Genomic DNA, 11339 nt, shown 5'->3' on the forward strand with positions numbered 1-11339 from the left:
CTAATTTTAAAGTATCAAATTGAACTTTTTGTTCAATAAAACCTTTCAAATGTGACTGTAGCTTTTTTTCCCCAAAACTTTGTCTTCAAAATAAGGGTGCGAAACATACGGTATATACCAGATTGAATGATTGTGTTATCATTTAGGTGGATGTAGAAGGCTTTATTTTTATCGTGTGGATTCATATCATATTTTAATATTAAATCATTTTATCGTATGGTCTTCTTCTCTGGCATGATATACTATTGCAAATAGATCGGTATCACAGAGTCTTGTTCGTACGGTATACTATGATCCTGAATTCTAACCTTCGGTGGACTTTTTTCAGTGTGTTGGAATCTACATTTACAGGGGATGCTGTTTTCCCTCTCATTGGGCACTTAAGTGTTTTAATGTAAACTAACTGCTATCGTATTGTGTTGTGGTTGTTTGAATATTGTTCTAACTACACCTCTAACGTACGGGAATATGGCTGTATGTCTGTAATTTTAACCTTGTTTATTCTTGGTGTTCATCTTCTTTACCACGTGTTCCAGGTAACCATTGTTAAGGAGTGTTGTAGTAAATTTTCTTCCTTCTTCTTAGCATATTCTGTGTTACAAACATTTTTCATTATGGAAATAAGGCAGCCTATGACACACTTTACACTGTTGTTGTGATTGATCTATAGTCAAGGTATGTATATCACCTATAAACGCCTCTGGTATATGAGTTGTATGTCATTGTAATATCGCGGTATAAAGAAACGTGGTTTTTTTTATTTCCATTGTGAATTGTATTGCAGCGTGTTTTCTGTTTAAGTTGCTCAAATCCTGGGATCTAGAGTGTCGTAGTCTTTGTATGTGTGTCCATATTTTACATATATATATGTAAAGACCTCTGTAAAACGACTGAATGCCTTTTACTTATTAAAAACGTAAAAAAACAACAACAACAAAAACATCAACAGTCCTATCAACATTTACTGATTTTTTCTGTAGAACTTTTGTACAATGTTTTTTAAACAGTGTTGACCGAACAAACAAAAATACAATTTCGCTATGAAACAGAACAAATATTCACGTTTGTTCTTCTTAAAATACACAGAAAATACTTTGCTAAATTATTATAGAAGCTGATTAGTCATATGCGTGATGTTATTGACCTGTTTATAGCCACGAGTCTGAATTTGTGAAGTTCGTTACTTCTGAGTTTAAAGGACTGTACTATTTTGTAGGTGTAAGTTAAATTGTAAAGTCTAACCAAACTAGCCAAATTTATTTACCTCTAGCTAACAACTTTAAAAAAACTTTAAATAACCTGTGACTAATGACATTGTCGAACCCGTAACTGTAGTTTATTATTAAAATTAACAATTCTCTATAAAAAAAAATAACTGAATGTAATATATGCTATAGTTCATATTGTTTTTTTGTAAGCGACTATATAAAAATATTGAATTACGCGTTTCCAAATTTTTAGCACTCACTTGTTTGTTTGATTTTGGATATTCGCTCCAACCTATACAAAACTAGTTGTTCCTAATTTTAAACTGACAGACTAGGGGTTTGTTTGTTTGAATTTCGCGCAAAGCTACACGAGGGCTATCTGCGCTAGCCGTCCCTAATTTAGCAGTGAAAGACTAGAGGGAAGGCAGCTAGTCATCACCACCCACCGCAAACTCTTGGGCTACTCTTTTACCAACGAATAGTGGAATTGACCGAGAAATTATAACTCCCCACCGCTGAAAGGGCGAGCATGTTTGGTGGGACAGGGATTCGAATCCGCGACTCTCAAATTGTGAGTCGAGTTCTCTAACCACCTGGCCATGCTAGGCCTCAGACTAAAGGGAAGATAGTTAGTAAATATCAACCACTGGCAACTTTTAGGCTATTCTAATCGAATAGTGAAATTTGACGGCCACAATTAAAATGCACCCACAACACCAAAACCACTAAAGCACTCAAGGTTTTTTATAGAGGTATAATCTCGTACCCCTATATGTAAGTTTTTCTCACAGATGTATTAAAAAAATAAAGCCATCGTTTAATGGTACACAATAAATATTTAAAATGAAACTCTTCCCAGTCTCAAAATACAATAAAAATTGTTTTACTTAATAACTTTACTATATAAAGATAAAATAAAATACTGTGAGGCTGGGAACAATCTCATACAATCTACAAGTTTCAACGTCTTTTTTTTTATTCCTGTAAACTCCCAGTGGAGCATAGGGCCGCAACAACACCTCTCCAACGGAAGGCGTTGTTGCAGTTACTTGTAGCAGGTTGGTTTTTACGGGATGGAGTTGCTAGCCCCGCGCCCAACCCTCCTTTCTCATCCTGGCTGCGTCATTGTTAGGAGTGCAATATTTTGCATAAGTTAAAACCTTTATATCATTACCAAAATAATCAATCACATGAAACGTGAAAGAATAAAGGTTTGAAGTATGTGTGTTGAACCTCTAACGAGACTTATAAAAATGCTTATTTTTGTGTAATGCTATTTGTGTAATAAAAACCATGGGAGTTTTAACTAACTTTAAAAAATTAACCTCAATCAACCGCTTTCATTCTTGCAGTGTTTTACTGTAACATGCTACACAGGACTGAATACGTTACATTAAATTGATTTCAAATATGCAAATAAGTAAGCCACGTGTCAACCACAACCGATATAAAGTCGCGGTGAAAGGGTATGCACTAGACCTATATTTTGACATTGTTTCATGTGATGCCACCGAAAATTGATTGCGTTTGAGAAGGGTATAAAGCAGCCCTTTCTGATGCAATTTATTCATACATACAGATCATAAAGGTGAATTCTAAACTGGGATTTACAATTTCCAAAACGGGGATATTTCTTGTACTTTTGTTTATTATTATTTATTATTTGTAGTTAAGAACAAAGCTACACAATGAGCTATCTGTGCTCTGCCCACCACGGGTATCGAAACCCGGTTTCTAGCGTTGTAAGTCCGCAGACATACCGCTGTGCCACAGGGGGCTTCTTGTATTTGATGGCATTGGAAGGAAAAGGAAATTAATCAAGTTGGGTAACCTGGACCATCCAAAAGAAGACCTGCAACAAGTCATACTGCAGCCAGAATGAATAAAGTGTGGCATTTTATAACAAATGAGAAGCCACGAACGCAAAGGTCAGTGACAAAAGCTGTCCACGTGACTTATGCAACATTAAGCAATGTGATCAAGAAAGATCTTTATCTGGAAAAGTGCCACAAGTCACGTGTACACAAGTTGTTTCCACGACATATCTTCTTAACCGTCGCATATCCAACAGTTGGAGAACAAAACAGGTATCACGCTATTCCACGCGAAAACGTACCAGTCAAGTCGCCAGACGCAGAGTCTATAGATTTCTGTCCGAAAAGACTATTGAAATGGGCACTAGGAAGCCATCTAGTAGACTAGATGGAGTGTGGAAAAGTAAATGGGGAACTGTGGTGTTCTTTGACCATGACAGCATCACGACGTTTTGATAGTTTATTTGTTTTGTTGAAAAGCATAAAGTTATACAAGGAGCTATCTGTGCAATGCTCACCACGGGTATCAAAACAAGGCTTTTAGCGTTATAAACCTTCAAACTTACTGCTGAGCTACTGGGGGCCGCCTTACGACGGAGGCATTCTTAATGGAAGCTATACTGCATGGCTATTGTCAAAATGTTCAGTCGTCAAATAAGAATATATCCACCGACATAGACTGCAACGACGTAGCGAGTTTCTAAAACCGTTTGATAAAACATTCTGAACTTTTGTATTAGAAAAATTCAAGATTGAAATTGAGTATATACACTTTTCAAAAATTCATCTGAATCATGTCTTTTATAAGTGTTTGGGTGAAATTCTTTATTTTATATGCTCATTTAACTGTTTTTTCTGTATTAGAAGTAAAAACTGCATTTTAACGTACAACAATCTAAAGTTAAATGAATGGCCACTGATTATCCAACCAAATATTCGTGTACAACTCATTTTACTCGTGGACACATGTAGAAAGAATTTAACCGCCTGATAAATAAATCATTGAATTATCTCGATTTCAGTTTTAAAGGGAACGGTTATTCCGTGAAATGTTTATGTAAATCTGTTGAGCGTGGTTTATTCATAAATTTAATTATTTTCTGATGAAATAACACAGTTATTCCGTGAAATGTTTATGTAAATCTGTTGAGCGTAGTTTATTCATAAATTTAATTATTTTCTGATGAAATAACACAGTTATTCCGTGAAATGTTTATGTAAATCTGTTGAGCGTAGTTTATTCATAAATTTAATTATTTTCTGATGAAATAACACAGTTAATACCTGAAGCTTGAACAACAAAACCAGTTGAAACCAAATATAATATGAACTATCAACAAGATTTTCGACATTACTTTTTTGTGGCCCCTGGTAACTGGCACCTTTAGGGTTTTTAACGCGAGAATGAGCGATTTGTACACGTAGACCATTGTGTAACTTTACTCTTCGAATGAAACAAACAAAGGCTTCTTTCTTTAATATAAGTAAGTGTTCAGGTAAAAAATATTCATCAAAAGTCTTGCTAAATCAAATGCTAAAATTACTAACATATATATATATATTTTATTTTACACATTAATAGTACTAACAGTATGTAGAAGAGTGTTTCTGAACCACAATGTCGAAACAGTATTCTAATATGGTAACAGTTACCGTCGAATATTCATCATCACTCAATTGTGAGGGATAAATGCAATAACTGAAGTAAATAATAAATACAATTTATGATTTGTTGTTTTTCTGATCCCGTTCGCGACTACTGACAGAAACTAACGACGTGACACAATAACAGTAGCTCAATATGGTCAATAACACTATTTCAATATTATTAATATTGCTAGCTCAATATAGTCAATAACATTATCTCAGTAGAGAGATGATCAGCGTTGCCCAGTTATTATCTTACCGGACTGTGGATCTGAGGTTCCGTGGTTCGCGTTTCCCCCAAAAAAATTGCGTCCTGCTAATTGGAGCCTTTGATGCGTTATGCAAGTAATGGTCAAGTTCCATTATTCCCAAGAGTTATACAAGTAGTGGTCAAGTTCCATTATTCCCAAGAGTTATACAAGTAGTGGTCAAGTTCCATTATTCCCAAGAGTTATACAAGTAGTGGTCAAGTTCCATTATTCCCAAGAGTTATACAAGTAGTGGTCAAGTCCCATTATTCCCAAGAGTTAGCGGAGGGTAGTATTTGACTAGCTGTCTTCCCTGTAGTGTATCACTTCAAAAGACGGCTAGTGTAGGGAATCCTCGTGCAGCTTTTCGCGAAATTAAAAAACAGAAAACAAGTTCAATACAGTGTGGTTCATGGACAGTTTTTTTCGCGCACTCTTTTCTCAATCCAGAGCTGGAAAGAAAGATAATAATTCTTTGTACTCAGTTTACTTTTGATTCAACCTGTACAACTGTTAGAACGTGTGCTTATATATCTAACGCTCTATTTTTGAAAAACAAATAATGTTATTTTTGTTTTTGATAGGTGCGCCGTGGAAGATCTGACCATCCTGTATCTTATCCATCTCATCGCAAGGAGCGACATTCAGATTCTTTGCAAGTCAAAAGCGGAAAATGAGCAAAATAGCTAGCAATCTTACCCCACCACTTTAGACGATTTTTGTTAGATTAGAGCAGTGTTTCCCAACCTTTTTCGCTGCAGTAAACAATGAGCCCTCACGCTTCCCTCTAATAAACTTTTAGACAATTAAAATATTTTACTAAAATGAAAATTATGAGGCAATAATAGTCGATTCTAATGGTTTAGTTTCAACAGATATAACTTCGAAACATTCACAATATTTCTGCCCCTGAATTTTAAAAGCTCCCACGAGGGGGTGGTACCGCCCAGGTTGGGAAACACTGGATTAGATTGAACCATGTGCTTTAATATAGTTGTAATTATATAATAGCTGATATATTTGTAATTAGTTCTATCCTGTTGTAAGTCTGAAACACTGCTCAATCCACACGCACAGTTGCAAAAAATATCAGTTTAAATATACTTGTATATGATTATATGACTTCATCATGATATCCACATTTTTACTATCCCGAACAAAACAAGTGTTGTTGAAAACTATAGTTAACTTTCACTTGGCAATAGCTTTGCCATTGTATAGGCTTACCAAAACCAACAAAAAAATTAAACTCGTTATCAATAATTTAGAAAACGTTTGAAACGAAAATTACAGATGATTGTAAAAACCATTATAATATTCTTTTTTATTATTATTTACCTAAAAGGGTAGTGGCTAAATAATAAAATTATAATGGAAGTGCAAAGTAAAAATTTGTTAATAGTGTAGAAATCTTAATATCAGTCACTGTCATTAATTTAAATATGATATTTATTGACCAAGGACAGTGGTAAGTTTTACGGACTTAAAACAACAGTAATACTGAATCATTCAAGTTTTATTAACGTTTTTCTTTACATCAAATTTGAAAGAAGATATGTGTAATGTTTAAGTATGTAAGTATTGATTTTTGAATATTAACGTTAAAGTTGGATTTTCAGCAATTTTAATTCATTGCGCTAAAAATTTACATTTAACTGTTAAGAAAAGTCTTTTAACAAATGGCATTTCCTACCTGTTACAAGTACGATGATAAAATGTTGTGTATTTGGAGGATATTTCTAGAGTATTTTGACTGCTCTGAAAAGTATAACGTATAATCGTCCACCGACAAATACGAAGTAAAATATTGCTCATTGTAAAACGTTACATTATTAGTATTAATATATAATATTTTAAATAGGGAAAGTTATTGAAAGATTATGTTCAGTTATAACATAATAAAAGAGGAGAATAAATGTATAAAAAATGTTTAGAAAACTAAAAATGTCATCAGAATTTCCAGTTGTAATGTATATATATTTCTTGTTACGTACTTTGAAACAAATATTTAATGGTTAATGAAAATACTAATTGTAATGCTAGTTACATCGTTCGAAGATTTAAAGCAGTTGAAGGAATGATATAAAATGTATATCATTATTACTATTATTTACAAAACCATAATTTTATTACTTCTCGGAATGAACTTGTTCTTTGATTTCCTTGGTTGTGAAAATCAAATCTTTTATGAAAAAAATATGCTACAACCTGATAACTGTATTAATACATTTGTTAATATCTCATACTTTCACTTGAGAGTTCTTACATAACTGTTAATCACAAAGTTGATGCCTTCACCTTGCAATAAACTATCTTTTATTACCATGTTTCGTCCTTAGACGTACATCAGGCAGTTACGATCTAAGATATGCAAGTATATTAAATATTTACAAAACAAAAAGATAATCAACGTGGAGTGGAACACACTTTAGATACCTTCCACTAGAATACTCGGTTTGTCCCTCTATTTCAATGGAACTGACATTTATAGCCAAATCTCTGATTGTCTGATGATGCCAATTACAGTCATATATCTGACTGCCTGATGACGTCAGTTAAGTCGCATCTATGATTGTCCGACGACATCAGTTAGTCATCTCTGTGATTGCCTAATGACATCAGTTACAGTCACATCTGTGATTGCCTAATGACATCAGTTACAGTCACATCTCTAACTAGCCGATGACATCAGTTACAGTCACATCTGTGATTGCCTAATGACATCAGTTACAGTCACATCTGTGATTGCCTAATGACATCAGTTACAGTCACATCTCTAACTAGCCGATGACATCAGTTACAGTCACATCTGTGATTGCCTAATGACATCAGTTACAGTCACATCTCTAACTAGCCGATGACACCAGTTACAGTCTGACGGTGCAGTAAAGTCGAAACGTTGATAACAAACTTTATTTTTCTGAAAGAGAAAGAACCAATCTTGTGATTTGTATTAAAAACGCGTATGTTGAGATGGAGACGTGTAGATTCATAATGTTAATAAGTTAGAGCCTTATGGACCATTTCTATACACACACACACACACACATAGAGAGAGAAAGATATTGTGTTTTTAGCCCCTATTGTTTAGCTTTTTCTCTTACCGTTAATACAAAAGCCTTAAATCATTCAGTAGGCGTAAATATCAAAATATGACCCATTCTAAAATATCTTAGATTTTTAGAATTGAACATAAATAAGCTATACATATTAGAAATAACCACATATCAGAAGCTTAACTCGAAATAAAATATACAAAATTTAAGTTCCTGTCTTTTCGTTTCACAAAACTTGTCATATTTATAATGAAAAAAATATCAAATGTTTACTTTTTCCATCCACCAATAAATAGTACACAAAAAATATAAACTTTTTATTTAGGATAAATTATATAATTCCGAAGTATCTAACTTGGAAAACACGTAATGTTTTGGAAGATTGAGTGCTTTATGTATGTTAGAAACAAGTTAGATTATTAAGTTTATAATCCAAGTGAAGGCCAAAAAATCTCAGAAGTTAGTTGATTGGAAGAAGTAATCGAAGAGACAGATATACTCTTCACAAGTTTCGGGAACTGTGAATGTCTTTACTCCAGCATTTCCACTTGTCAAAAGTGTTCAAAAATTTGCCTTTCGAAGTATAATATGAAAAAGATTTTCTTTTGTAGTCAGAAAGTGACTACACAACAGAAACTGTAATCTGCTGAACTTTATGTAATGCAACCTGTTTGATCTCTAACATATTTTTAGAACTTTTCTAATTTTTATTTTAGACTGTATAAGTAACTACTTAACTGTATGTTAGTTTTCTTCACAACTACCCTAATAAAATGACCTCATCTACTTTACGAAATCTTTAACTGACACATCTTTCTCAATTTTTTATTTCGTTTTTACCTACTTATCTTGAAAATATTTAAGTTATCGCAGCGCTACCTATACTATTATTACCCTTGTTCTCATCTCAGTATACTTCTATTCTCTTAAACGGTGTCAACCTTTTTCAAGAGTTTTACGCGAGTCGTATATTTAAAAAATAGAGGTATTAAAACTTATCAAATTGGTTATATTCATTTATATTAATAGCTCTTGTTATTAGCTTACACCATATATTAATAGCTCTTGTTATTAGCTTACATCATATATTAATAGCTCTTGTTATTAGCTTACATCAATATTTGAGGCAAAATTGCAATTATGCTATTGTTAATGCTGACTATTTATGTTACAATTCTACATATAAAATGTGTTTTGCTTTGTTCCATTGCATATTAAACCAATGACTGTAAATCATTATTCTTTCATAAATTGCTTTTCGTAGTCAATAAACATATTTTCAAGTTATAACTGGATGTTCGTATTGTTAGTTCATTGTTTTTGAACAAGGTTTATAGAGATATTTACACTTTCAGTTCGTTTTAATTTCGTTTAGTGAAACCACTCTTCCACATACGTCTTCTACTAACTAAACCAATAGCAGGCGTGATTTATTAGGTCGTCAAGAAATTAATGTCACGTTTTGAAACACTTTCATTAACCATCCCGCAAAAAAATGTACATCACGTATAATAGTTAAACAAACCGCCTAAACAATCACGTAGCCTATATAAGTTTAGTATACTCTAATCCCTTTTACTGATGGCACACGACGAGACACACATTCAGCATGTAATGCTCTTTGAATACAAGAAGGGAAACAACGTCTCTGTAGCCACAAATAATATCAACGGAGTTTATGGAAATGTTTTGAACGTTCGTAAGTGTCAACGATGGTTCAGCGTATTTCGTTCAGGTTACTTTAGCCTTTAAAACTTAGATGGCAGGAGCCGACATGTTGGAATTGATATTGATGCCCTGAAGACACTTGTTGAGTATAACCCAAAGCAACACACTCGTGAAATGGCCCTTAAATTGCATGTCTCTCATGAAACAATATGTAAACATCTAAGGAATGTGGGAAAACTCCATAAAGAAGGTGTTTGGGTACCTCACGAACTATCCGAATATCATCGTTTCTAACGTGTGAACGTTGCTTCGTCTCTTCTGAAGTGTAATGTACGTGAATAATGTTTGGACAGAATCGTCACCGGCGATGAAAAATGGATTTTCTATGCGAATATTAAACGCCAAAAACAATAGCCCAGTTTTAGACAAAAACCTGGATGCTGTGACGCTTTGCATGTGGTAGGACATCAAAGGAGTAATTCATTTTTAACTCCTCAATCCCCAGTGAACTGTCAATGCAGACATCTATAGTCAGCAATTGGAACGTTTAAATCAAGCTCTTCATCAGGAACGAAATTCATTCGTCAATCAGAAAGGTGTTCTTCTTCTTCTCCACGACAATGCACGTCCACATGTGGCACGTTTGACGCAACACAAGATTATGGAGTTGGGTTGGGAAGTTCTACCCCACCCACCATATTCTCCAGATATGGCATCATCAAATTACCATCTTTTTCGTTCGCTGCAACACCATCTAAATGGGAAAACGTATGCAAATGTGGAAGGTGTTAAAGAGGACATCGACACGTTTTTTGCTTCAAAGTGATTTCTTTAATCAGGGCATTAACAACCTGATTGTAAGATGGAAAAGCATCATCGATAAGGATAGAGACTACTTCATTTAATAAATGTTTTGTTTTGTTCGGGTTTTTTCATCTAAAAAAAAGATGACCTAATATGTAGATAGAAGTACATTAGATACGGGTAATATCATTACATTAATGATGGATAATATAAATATTATATTACATATGGGTAATCTAATGGGAAGATTGTTTGTTTTGAATTTCGCGCAAAGCTACACGAGGGCTATCTGCGCTAGCCGTTCCTAATTTAGCAGTGTAAGACAAGAGGGAAGGCAGCTAATCATCACCACCCACAGCCAACTCTTGGGCTACTCTTTTACCAACCGTCACATTATAACGCCCCCCACGGCTGAAAGGGCGAATATGTTTGGTGTGACGGGGATTCGAACCCGCGACCCTCAGATTGCGAGTCGAACGCCCTAACCACCTGGCTATGCCATGCCGTAATGTGAAGATAATACTACATTACATATAGGTAATTTATTACTATAATTAAAATAATACTATATTACATGTCGCTAGTGTTAAGTTAATATTATATTACATGTCGCTAGTGTTAAGTTAATGTTATATTACATGTCGGTAATGTTAAGATAATACTATATTACATGTGGGTAATGTTAAGATAATCCTATATTACATGTCGGTAATATTAAGATAATACTATATTACATGTCGCTAGTGTTAAGATAATACTATATTACATGTCGGTAATGTTAAGATAATACTATATTACATGTCGATAATGTTAAGATAATACTATATTACATTTCGGTAATGTTAAGATAATACTATATTACATGTGGGTAATGTTAAGATAATCCTATATTAC

The sequence above is a fragment of the Limulus polyphemus genome, unplaced genomic scaffold (genome assembly GCF_000517525.1).
Source record: "Limulus polyphemus unplaced genomic scaffold, Limulus_polyphemus-2.1.2 Scaffold1537, whole genome shotgun sequence".
Lineage (NCBI taxonomy): Eukaryota > Metazoa > Arthropoda > Merostomata > Xiphosura > Limulidae > Limulus > Limulus polyphemus.